This window comes from Protomyctophum parallelum (assembly GCF_964188405.1).
Source record: "Protomyctophum parallelum genome assembly, chromosome: 1".
Lineage (NCBI taxonomy): Eukaryota > Metazoa > Chordata > Actinopteri > Myctophiformes > Myctophidae > Protomyctophum > Protomyctophum parallelum.
The window spans coordinates 30,605,903-30,616,382 of NC_139697.1; positions in this window are offsets into that span (position 1 = coordinate 30,605,903).

A 10,480-nucleotide genomic window follows, 5' to 3' on the forward strand; every position below is an offset into this window, starting at 1 on the left:
TTTTCAAAAGAACTGAACTGAAACCACAAGATGGGATATTCCATGACAAATCCTTCTCTGAATACCTATGTATAAAATTTATATTTTCTTAGAAATGTAGTGAGATAATATAATGATATGATGATACTCAAAGCAGACAATAATTGAAACATCAAAGAATTGATTGTTCCTAATTGTTTGATTAGACCATGTACATTTTCTTTGTGCAACAGTGAAGATTTCAATGTTCTTAGAAATAGTGACACAAAAATATTAGTTAAATTCTTGTGATGATGTCAACAGTCGGATGTCGGCACAGTTTGTCTGGTGTGGACACCATTAATGCTTTACTATAAAGACAAACAAACAGGAGTGTGATGAACTGCGTTCTTAGACCAAACCATTTGGCAGTTGCACCTACACTATCATCTGTCGGTACATCCGTCCTCCCATCTGTCCGTACCACCATCCATCCATGATCCATCCATCCCAATTCTCCATCCTTCCATCCATCCATCTGTCTGTCCGTTTGCCCATCCATCCATCCATCCATCAGTCAGTAATTCAAAAAATGTATCTTCAATCTGTCCGTCCTTTTATCTTCAATCTGTCCGTCCGTCCGTCCATCCATCCATCCGTCCGTCCGCCCGTCCGTCCGTCCGTCCGTCCGTCCGTCCGTCCGTCATCAAGTTATTGCTGTTGAGTTACTTTTCATCACCTCCTAATTCTCCTCCTTCCTCAGGTGATCTGCTCCTCCTGGTAGGTGGAGGTGGAGATGTTACCGTAGGGGTCTGCCACCGCCTGGGCACAGCGCACCACCGTCACCAGCAGGCAAAGGAACAGCAGGCAAAGGAAGAACAGGGCGAAGCCCAGGTCTACATCCACCTCCAGCTGGGCTGCAGTGGGATGAGTCGTCAGGTCCATTGGGTCCATGAGAATCACAGTTCTTTAGTTCTACAGGTCTACATCCACCTCCAGCTGGGCTGCAGTGGGATGAGTCGTCAGGTCCATTGGGTCCATGAGAATCGCAGTTCTTTAGTTCTATACGTTTTCAGCATGAGTCCTGTTGGAATGTAACGATGTCCATGGTGGAATTAGTCAGTCAGGGGCACTTGTCACTTGGTGGAGTTAGTCAGTCAGGGGCACTTGTCACTTGGTGGAGTTAGTCAGTCAGGGGCACTTGTCACTTGGTGGAGTTAGTCAGGGGCACTTGTCACTTGGTAGAGTGAGCTGTCAGGGCAGGGGCACTTGTCACTTGGTGGAGTGAGTAGGGGCACTTGTCACTTGGTGGAGTGAGTGAGGGGCACTTGTCACTTGGTGGGGTTAGTCAGGGCCAGGGGCACTTGTCACTTGGTGGAGTGAGTGAGGGACAGGTAGGTTCAAGAAATCGGACAGACAAAATGGATGGACAACACTGAATTAATCAAGCTTCTTATTGAAGAGGAGCCTGGGCATTCACTGCTGGTAGGTTCTGCACAAGAACTTCACACCGTTTCAACCCAGGCGAGTACCCTGTTGGGAGAAGAAACATTGATTGTGAAATATGCTTAAACTTGTAGGCTACGCAAAATAAAAAGTTATTCTAACAATTGTGTTGAAACCATGATTGAAAATAGGGAACCTACACTACACTGAGTTATTAAAATTAAGTCCAGTTGCTTGCTATACAATATACATCTATTTAAGGATTTAAAATTACGATAAAGTAATAGACTCAAGGTTAGAAGGTAGGCCATTCCACAGAATTGCTGCAGCGTGTAATAAAGATTTTCTTTTTCCCATACAGCGCTTAAAACGGCAGGGTACAGTCAGTAGAACTACCTCTGGTGGAAAACCTGGCTGTGGGTATCACTAACCTTGGAAACTAAAAACAATTTAATCTACTCCACCTCTCCCACCTCCACCTCCACTCTGAGACACTTGAGGCTAATGAAGTGGAGTTTGAGGATCAATCTAACTAATGAGTAATGACAAACACAGGTGCACTATTGTCCTGTGTTGATAATAACCTTTGTGTGTTGAATCTCCTCCCTTTGTGTGTTGAATCTCCTCCATTTGTAATTTAATCATGTTTGATTTGTTTGGTTATTTACTTTATACCAGACAATTTGACATGATTTGTTCTCTGTATTTTCTTTTGACATTATAGAACTAGCTTAAATCGTAAAGGTTAATTCCAACCTTTTGACAAAGTCAATTATGCAGGGATGCTGACTGGTGACATATTATTGATTTGATAAGCAATATGCCCACAATGTCCAAATTCATTGTAGGCCTAAGTTAATACAGCATTAATACTTGACCCTCTTGAAATGATGAAACTTTTATATCTTCAAAGTCCCATTTAGTATTAGTACAGGATCGGTGAACCATTAGATTAAGTATTAATAATGACTGACATGAAAATCAACCAAGCCGTTTAAATGTCAAACCACAAAACCATACAGGAACTCAGTTCAAACATCACCAGTCTGCTTCCGTTATTATGTGATGTTGAATGTTTTCAAGTTTCCCGCTGTGGAATCATTCAAACCATGAGAAGCTTTCTTCCATATAACATCTCTCCATCCCGTCTCACTCTGAGGGTTCCCTTATTACTTGAGTTACATACAACAGTAATCTGACCACCAGCCTCTGTACTAAGGGCCGATTCATACTCCTATTTTACCGCTGTTTCGGCGCTGTAGTGCCGAAATGATTTTGGCTCGTCCGAAATTTTCAGTAGCACCGAAGGCGACTTTAGGACGGTACCCGCCCCCCCGAACCTCAAATGACGTCAAATTGTAGGCTCTACAGAGCCGAACAGACTTTTATTCGGCTCTAAAATAGGAGTATGAATCGGCCCTGGCCCTTGATCAGTCTCCCCTTCTCATGATCAACAGCAGAAAAATGAGCAGCTTGGCAGCCCACAATGTACGCGCTCTACACACAAACAAACACGACTGGCCACGCCGTTATTGTCTCCACCAGGCCGAAGGCATGTGGGGAGAGTATGTTTTGCACTCCGTCCGTCCGCGTGTCCGTCCGTCCGTGTGTCCGTGTGTGTGTCCGTGTGTCCGTGAACAGCTAATCTCGGCCACCGTTAACCCGCTCGATGCCATATTTTGCACACACACTCCCTGGATGCCAACCATGAACCTCTGCCCCAAACTTTCCAGAACGGCCTGTTATAGCGCCACCAGGAGGCCGCTTTGTGCAAAACAAGTTTTTGCACAGTACACCTACAGATTTTGTCCAAACATCACGCAAATTGGTACACAGTCTCTCTAGAGCCATTCAACGAAACGGGTCTTTCAGATTTATCAGACTCCATCCTGATTGGTTAAGATTGACTTCCAAAGTTCACAGGAGTGCTCAGTTTCAAACAAAATGCTGCAAATCATGAACACATCGCGTGATTTCCGTGAAATTGTGCACCCACATTCCCACTAGGCCGAGGACGAAATGCCACATGAACAATTTCAACTCAGCCTCAAGGTGGCGCTATAACTGGCCCAAAAGTGTTTTTACCTCTAACTGCACGGATCTGTGGATAACCTGGTGGAGACCTGTGCCCGGAAGGGCACTTTTTCTAGTTAGACTATGCGTTGGCACATTTGATGTGCCCATGAACTGTGTTGACTGTTATTCAATTCCTGCTAAAGTATTAATAAAGGCTTTACGAGCCAGGGGGAGGTGGACACGCTCGTGTGCAAGGTGCAAGAGTATGCATGTGTCGTGTACAGTATAGTGTGTGTGTGTGTGTGTGTGTGTGTGTGTGTGTGTGTGTGTGTGTGTGTGTGTGTGTGTGTGTGTGTGTGTGTGTGTGTGTGTGTGTGTGTGTGTGTACACACGCGTGCGTGCGTGTCAGCGTCATAACAGTTTTGTTTGCCCTGAATAGGAATCCATTGCATTTGTCAACAAACTATTTTAATGAATGGCAAGATTTGATAATTCTTTAAATTTTGAGTGAAAATCTCCAAAATCCATTCAAATTGGCTATTCTTGAAATGTCTTTGCCTATGTCTGACATGCCCAAAATAGGAATGCCTAAATGGTTATTTCACTATATAATTTATTTACCAGACAGATGATCCAATAATAGAATGTACTGTACAGTAACAAGGATTATTTAGATCAGGTTTCTCTCTCCACAGCTACTGTGCACAGTTGTAGATTTCTGTACTCTAATCTAACTAGCACAAAATACTTTCAAAAGGGGGTCCAACAAATGTGTTGGTCCTTCTCATGAGAGAACCACCGGTGTAGGGATCTCGGTGGATGCTAGGCCTCCTCAACCATGTAATCTGTGCTTGCACGGATAGGTATAAGGAAAGTCTGGCCGTGGCACGAGGGAAACAGGAGATGCATTAGCAACTAGATAAAGTAAAGTGCCCCTCTGGGCACAGGTCTCCACCAGGGCAGGTCAACTAGATAAAGTAAAGTGCCCCTCTGGGCACAGGTCTCCACCAGGGCAGGTCAACTAGATAAAGTAAAGTGCCCCTCTGGGCACAGGTCTCCACCAGGGCAGGTCAGGTCAACTAGATAAAGTAAAGTGCCCCTCTGGGCACAGGTCTCCACCAGGGCAGGTCAACTAGATAAAGTAAAGTGCCCCTCTGGGCACAGGTCTCCACCAGGGCAGGTCAACTAGATAAAGTAAAGTGCCCCTCTGGGCACAGGTCTCCACCAGGGCAGGTCAACTAGATAAAGTAAAGTGCCCCTCTGGGCACAGGTCTCCACCAGGGCAGGTCAACTAGATAAAGTAAAGTGCCCCTCTGGGCACAGGTCTCCACCAGGGCAGGTCAACTAGATAAAGTAAAGTGCCCCTCTGGGCACAGGTCTCCACCAGGGCAGGTCAACTAGATAAAGTAAAGTGCCCCTCTGGGCACAGGTCTCCACCAGGGCAGGTCAGGTCAACTAGATAAAGTAAAGTGCCCCTCTGGGCACAGGTCTCCACCAGGGCAGGTCAGGTTGTGTCCTCCTGGTGGCACTGAACAGGCCAATGTGAAAAGGGTGGGATATATTCCTCAGCCTAGTAGGAAAGTCTGAAATATTTCACGTAAATTGCATGCTGCGTTCATGATTTGAGGCTTTATGTTCAAAACGGGCCAATCCTGCAAACTTTGAAAGCCAATGTTAGCCAATTAGGATGGAATATGAAATATCGGACAGATCCGTCTTGAACACATGACTATAGAGATAGTGTGTAACGATTCGACAGAATCTGGATGAGTAATATCAATATTCAATATTCAAAAGTTGGGCCTCCTGGTGGTGCTATAACAGGTCGTTCTGGAAAATTTGGGGCATCCAGGGAGTGTGTGTGCAAAATGTGGCATCGACCGGGTTAACGGTGCCGGAGATTAGCTGGTAACAGACGGACGGACGGACTCACACACACACGGACGGAGTGCAAAACATACTCTCTCCCCATGCCTTTGGCCTGGTGGAGACAATTAAATCGTGGTGCCAGAAGTAAGAGCAGACAGGAAAATGTATCATTCCAATTTAAAATGGAGATTGTTAATGAGTTGCCCTGTGAGTAGTGAGGAACAAGTAGTGAGGAACAGTAGTGCAGAGACTTAAAGTTGCCATTCGGAAGTCATCATATCTGAATAAATATAAAGTTTTATTTCAACCGTATATTAATACTATATCACTAATACATCTGCACTTTCTGCAGTGGTTTGCAGTGGTGTAAAGTAACTAAGTACATTTACTTAATTACTGTATAGTAGGTGCACTTTTGAGGTATTTGTACTTGACTTGAGTATTTCCAATTTCCAATACTTTTACTTTCCACTATACATCTCAGAGGCAATTTTGTTGTACCTTCCACTACATTTATTTGAAAACTTTAGTTACTAGTTACTTTGTAGATTGGATTATTATTACAAAAACATACATTAACCACTTAAGCTCTACATTTCGACCATTTGAAAGTAGCCGATCTACAAGCTTACAATGTGTCACAAACGCGATGCATTGTGAGCTTGTAGATCAGCTATTTTCAAACGTTTTTTTTTTTTAATTGAAATTTTGAAATGGGACATTCTGTATCATGAGTACTTTTACTTTTGGTACTTTAAAGTACAGTTAAATACCAATACTTTTGTATTTTTACATTTTTAATTCTTGACTTTTATTTGTAACGGTGCAGTGCTTGTATCAATAATACTTTTACTTAAGTAAAAACTTACTAGTACTTTTTCCACCACTGGTGGATTGTTTGAGGTAGTCTCCCTAATCTTCCATTGAGATTAAACCCTGGTGTCCGATAGGACAGTGGTTCCAAAAGTGGGATCCTGGGACCCCCAGGGGTCCTTGAGGGAGTTCCAGGGGGTACCCAGCTAAATGATAGTTTGGAACCAAATGGGCCCTTATGGGTCCGTTTGGTTCCATTTGTACACTCTCAGAGTTACATTAACATTGATTTTAGAATATAAATTGGGGGTCCCAGAGATAGAAATGACATTAAATGGGGGTCTGTATGTCAATGCATGTCAAACCTTGAAATGAAACGGGTTGAGAATCACTGCTAGAGCCGTCAAAATCTTCTCTTATGGGGGTAACCCTGGCATATCTTTCATTAGTGTCAATTTGGGGGTCCTTCACATGAGAAAGTTTGGGAACCACTGCGACAGGACACTGGTCTACAGTACCGACTGAAGCTCATAAGCCCAACCTCTCTCTGGCTAAGCTGATAAAACCTACAGACTGCAGCTTTTACAGGTTGCTCATAGTAAAGTTATCCTATAGTCCGAGTCCATATGCAATGAACTATGGTGCCCTTTTAGGCAGTGGCCAAATACAGGCAATACAGAGAGGGTGAGAGAAACATAAGATAATTGGTTTAAGCTTGCCCTTACCCCTACTCCAAACTCCACAATTTTTTAGGACCTATGGGGATTATTTGACACCTTTGGTGGTAAACAGAAGTGCACCTCATTGTGCCAGCCATCGTTAATTGCCTCCTGTGCCATTTGAGATTTTATTATCTCTGTGGTTCCATCGGGTCTAGACTTCTGGAGCCACCGTGGAATACATTTCTCAGCTCCATCAGTCATATACAGTATATTGCTAAAAAATGACTCAAGTAGTGGTTTTGGTCCAAGAAAGCGCAATTATTCTACAATTCTTTGAGCCATGAAAGTGCATTCAAAACACCATCATTAAATATAAATCCAGACCGGTATTTTATTTTTATTTTTCTAATTCTACAGACCACAGTAACTCAACAGAATCCGCCAACAACAGTCAATATCTTATTTTATTTTTAAGTTTATTATTTAATTTTTTAAGACTGACATCTGTGCACCAATTGTCCAGAATTGAGTGCATTGTTGTCCACCATAATATCCTAAATAAATGTATTATTTTCCAATTGGTCTTTTTTTGCATTGAATCTCCTCCATTTGTTGAATAAATTGACTTCATAATTTGTTTAATTCTGACTGTATATGTATGATAGTTTTGTTTCTACCAGATAATTTGACAAGATTTGATATTTTCTTTTGATCCATTGTAGAATTAACACGGCTAAGATTAGCCCTAACCCTTTGACAAAGTCACTCACAAGTCTGATACTGACAAACTGATTTACTAATTAGATACATATACAGACAGTAGGTATTTATCAGCAATCAATAAAGTTACTTTCCATTGTAAGGTACATCACTGCTTTCAAGTTACAGCTCTTGAAATGATTAAGGCTTTATAATATAAAGCCTTAATACCTGTACTAAACGTGTCTTTGAAGATATAAAGTTTATATCTTCAAAGACACGTTTAGTACAGGATTTGATTAAGTATTAATAGCTGACAGTTAACCATAACAAAGGAATCAACTAAATTGAACGTCGGTCCATGACAGACCACAATCTATAAAAAATAAAAGCTCAGTTCAAACTCACCAGTCAATTCTTTCATTTTTATGTGAAAATGTCCAGTTGTAGAATCATTCCATCCCTTTCTTTATAGCATCTCTCTGTCCTGCAGGCTCCCCCTGAGGTTCCTAATTACTTGAGTTACATTAGGCTACATGCAACAGTAATCTGTTACCACCAGCCTCTGTACTCTCCCCTTCTTCTCATGATCATCAGCGGAAAATTGAGCGGTACCTCTGCACACACACACACACACACGCACGCACACGCACACGCACACGCACACGCACACGCACACGCACACACACACACACACACACACACACACACACACACACACACACACACACACACACACAGGCCAATTACACTACTGGCAACTTGTCAGTGAAGCACGCACACACACACACAGGCCAATTTCACTACTGGCAGCTTGTCAGTGAAGCACGCACACACACACACACACACACACACACACACACACGCACGCCAATTACACTACTGGCAGCTTGTCACAGTGAACAAACTCCCTGCACTTCCCCACACGCACGCTCGCGTCACACACACACATGACACACGCTCGTGTCACATGCACACACACACACACACACTTTCTCTCAGATACCACACACACACACACACTTTCTCTCAGATAACACACACACACACACACACACTCACACACACACACACACACACACACACACACACACACACACACACACACACACACACACACACTTTCTCTCAGATACTGTACATGTGTACAGAGTATACTGTACACATGCATATGCGTGTCGACCTCCCCCTGGTGGGTAAAGCCTTTATCAATACTTTAGCAGCAATTCGATAACGACCTACACAGTCCATGTGACCATCAAATGTAGCTTTTGTTCTCCTATCACGAAGACCGCCTCTTCACACTCGTAACTAAATGTCACCTCGGGGTGACACTATCAGTATACACAGTGACACTATAAGATGGTTAGTGTCACACTAACCATCTTCATCACGTAAAGGGCAGCATGGAAAGGAGGAAGGGAAAGCTTGACATGAACGAAAGCGGGTGAAGATTACAGAAGAGGAGGAGCAGTGGAAATTAAGCCCAGCCGTGGGACAGGGGAAACAGGAGGAGATGCATTATAGCAATGAAATTGTGGTGCCTGTAGCAAGAACAAGAGGAAGCAAGCTTAAGCCAATTCTCTTATGTTTCTCGCACCAAAGTCTCTTTCCTGTATTTGGCCGCTGCCTAAAAGGGGCACCATAGTTCATTGCATATGGAGTAGGATCACTTTACTGAGCAAACATACTAAGAGGAAATTGACCCTTCCAATTTAAAATGGAGATTGTTAAGGTTGCCCTGCCAGTAGCAAGGAACATCAGAATCTGCAGGGCCCTTCCGTAAAGTGATCTTATGCAATTAACTAGGTGACCTTTTAAGACAGCGGCCAAGGAGTCAAGAGACTGCAGGGGCAAGAGAGATTAAATGATTTCACTTCAGCATGGATACAAGGAAGTTCTTAAAAAAAAAACTACTGCTTATGTAGCCTGCCCCAGCCTGTGTGATTTGTGGTCTAAAAGGGTAGCCTCTGTCCCAGGCTTACTCATCTGCGAAGAGAAAAGCCTGGTCACAACCTAAGGCAGAGACGCAATCGGCGGAAGTGTCAGTCTGGAACATCGGACAAATGTATTTCCCCCGGATACGATATTATTCCGACCAATCACAACACTTGTTTCATTCACGGATAATGTAAACTGATTTGTAAAGCATCAACATCATTTCCTTGAGCGGTACTTCCGACAAAATCCCGCAACTTCCGCCCAAAACAAATGATAGCCTCTACAGCCTCTTAGGTCTTGCCCAGCGTGCTAGAAGGGTGGGTGCCGGCGAAAACAGTGGGTGGATCCTATTGGTTCACTGATCTGAGTGCCCACCCCACTCCTCCCCTCTGATCTGAGTGCCCGCCCCCTTCCTCCCGTCCGCAGTGAAAGCCTGGTGACAAGAGGTTACCTCCCCGGTATAAAACAGCAGAGAACACTGATGTCAGCAAATTTGAAGCAACGCCCTTCTGCACTGTTATTGGTTAGTGAAATAAAAGTTGACTCCCACTTTCCAATGGGTTTCCCCAGGCTTTTTCTTATTGAGCAAAATGCGAACAAAAATAAAAGCCTGGGTACAGAGGCTACTGGCTGCTTTTGAAACCAACTTTATAGGCATATTCACTCATATTCAATAATGCACCTGTGGCACCGTGGGCCCCTGGGGGCCTCACATGGTCCCTGGGCCTGTTGTGACTATTCTCATGCCAGACTCCTGAACAGTGTTTGTGCCAAGTTAGGTGCTGATATGGAGTAAGGGGTGCGCCTGTGGCCCTGGCAGGTTAACCCGTTACCCGTGGCTCCCGACATGCGTTGCAGGTTAACACTAAGCCATGGCTTCCTGTTAGGTTTGGTTTGAGTTTTGGGTAGTGAGTCGGACTAATGACTAATGACACATTGCACCCTGAAAATAAAGAGGTAGTAGTTGCTATATTTCCAAAAAATCGTGAAAATAAAAAAGAAATTGAGCACCAATGTTGTATGGGGTCCGTGTTTCAAAATATTTTCAGATGGGGGACCACAGACAAAAACATTCC